Genomic DNA, 2,146 nt, shown 5'->3' on the forward strand with positions numbered 1-2,146 from the left:
CCGGCCTGCCCGCCTCACATGTGTGTCCGAGGGTGAAGGGGAGCCTCAGTCACCGGGGCAGGGGCGGCCCAGTGAAGGGGGCGGCGGATCGGAGGAAGGAACGTAGCACAAGAGGCAGGAAGAATTGCAGGCACTGGTGGGGGACATAACTGGTTTCCCGCTGCCTGAGGATTTAGGCCAGAGCCCCCAGGGGAGCGGGGATGGGCTGTAGGAAGGGACGAGAGGTGTGGGGAGGGGGCCGGGCTCCTGCCTGGGCACAAGGCTGGAGTCTGTGGGTGCTAAGGGCTGCCCCCGAGTCAGCGCCCGCAGCCATTCAGAGAGGCGGCAGCCTGTGGTTCTGGGGCGCTGGAGGAGGGCAAAGGGTCCTTTAAGAAGTGCCCACCTGGAAGGCAGGTGGGAGGGAATCAACCAAAGACCTTGTATGCAGATATGCGTAACCCAAGAAGACAGTGGGGTGATGAGGGCCTCTGGTGGGGAGGGGGCCTGGGGAGGGTTGATGGGGGACAAAGGGGACATATGTAATACTTCCAACAATAAAGATTTTTTAAAAAGAAGAGGCACCCACCTGGCCCAGCGGGCGTGGCTCAGTGGTTGAGCATCGACCTATGAACCAGGGGGCCACGGTTCGATTCCCAGCAAGGGCCCATGCCGGGGTTGCGGGCTCGATCCCCAGTGGGGCGTGCAGGAGGCAGCCGATCAGTGATTCCCTCTCATCATTGATGTTTCTATCTCTCTCTCTCCCTTCCTCTCTGAAATCACTCAAAAGAAAAAAAGCAGCACCCACCTCACCTGGCCTAAGGGGTGCCTGCCTGGAAGCTTCTGTAGCCCTGACAGGTTTCCCTGACCTTGTCAGGCAGGAAGTGGGGGAGAGAGGAGCCAGGAGGACCGAAGAGCCAGGAGGGTGGGCACTTGGGTTTCCTCCCCTCCGGCTCCCTCCCACCTCACCCATCCCGTGACCCCCAGGGGGAGCGAGGCACCACTGTCATTGGTGGGCTTCCAGCTGGAACCCATTTTCAGTCTCAGCCTCTTTCCGGGATTTGACTTGGTGTTCTTTCCAAAGCCCCGGATGGATCTACAAGTGATGCCAGCCCAGGGAGGGGGGCGCCTGAATCTCATCTTGCGGGCAGAGGTAGCACACCAGCCGGGTGAACAAAGCCCATCGGGTCTGTCCAGAGCTGCTCGTCCCTACAGCCTCCAGCGACCACGTGAGCTGCTTCTTGCCCCAGAGGACCCTCCTTCAAACTCCTGCAGAGCAAAAGCTCTCGGCCTGTCCCCTTGGGCAGCCTCTTCCCAAGTGTGCGGGTGGGCGGCTCATTTCTGCCAAGCGACTCCAGCCCAAAATAGCATTGAACCAGACTTCTGGGAAGCCCTGTGCTCCCGGCCTCTGCAGAAAAGAGTGAGAAATGACAGCTCTTGGGAAACCAAGGGGGCGAATTTGCTGAGGCGGGACACGATGCAGAGCCCTGTGACCTCAGAGGGCAAAAATAGTGGCCAGGGAGGGGTACAGAGCGTGTTAGGGTGGCAGGTCCCCAGCCTGTGTGGCTGCCCTTCGGGGAAGTTGGTGGGCTGGGCCAGTGGGGATGATCCTGGGAGCCAAGGCCAGGTGCAGGAGGAGGCGGTGGCCAGATACTCAAACCACAAACACCACAACCCCCAGCTTCCACATTTGTTCTTCAGGCTGAGCACTCTCCTGGTGGGGGTGGCCTCCTCCGCTGTTTCAAATCCTGATCTCTCATGGTTCAGGCTTGGGCCAGGCCCCTCGCCACCTTGTCTGGGAAGCTGCTTCCTCCCATCCCACTGAGTGCTCTTAGCCCTGGGCACCTCCACGGAACCCTTACCGTGCTGTGCCTGTCTGGCCTGAGAGGTTTTGCTGTATTCAACTTCCCGTTCCACCCAGAACCCCCCTCCACCGCCCCCAGCCCCGGAATGTCACCTTCGCAGCTCCCTCTCAGTGGAAGTCCTGGGGAAGTGCATTCATTAGCTGTCAGCCTGCCCTCTTCTGCCCTTGTGCCCTGATAAGCCTTCTTAGTGTCTGCTGGGACTTCCTGTTTGCTGTGTCTGCTTCCATGGGAGCCTCATCTTGGGTTGACCCAGCCTGCTCTTGGCCTGACAGCTCACCCCAGCCTCTGGGACCCTGGCTCGTCGT

At 60.3% G+C, this 2,146-nt stretch overlaps 1 long non-coding RNA gene across 1 annotated transcript in view; it reads left to right on the plus strand.

Moving 5' to 3' along the window:
• Nucleotides 1-732: 732 nt before the first annotated feature.
• LOC107182567 overlaps nucleotides 733-2,146 on the plus strand; it is a 2,111-nt gene continuing 697 nt past the window's right edge. The window contains exon 1 of the long non-coding RNA XR_001513278.1: nucleotides 733-1,205. This is a non-coding gene — a long non-coding RNA (uncharacterized LOC107182567). The remainder of the gene's footprint in view (nucleotides 1,206-2,146) is intronic.

Source organism: Myotis davidii, unplaced genomic scaffold (assembly GCF_000327345.1).
Source record: "Myotis davidii unplaced genomic scaffold, ASM32734v1 scaffold497, whole genome shotgun sequence".
In the NCBI taxonomy this organism is placed as follows: Eukaryota; Metazoa; Chordata; class Mammalia; order Chiroptera; family Vespertilionidae; genus Myotis; species Myotis davidii.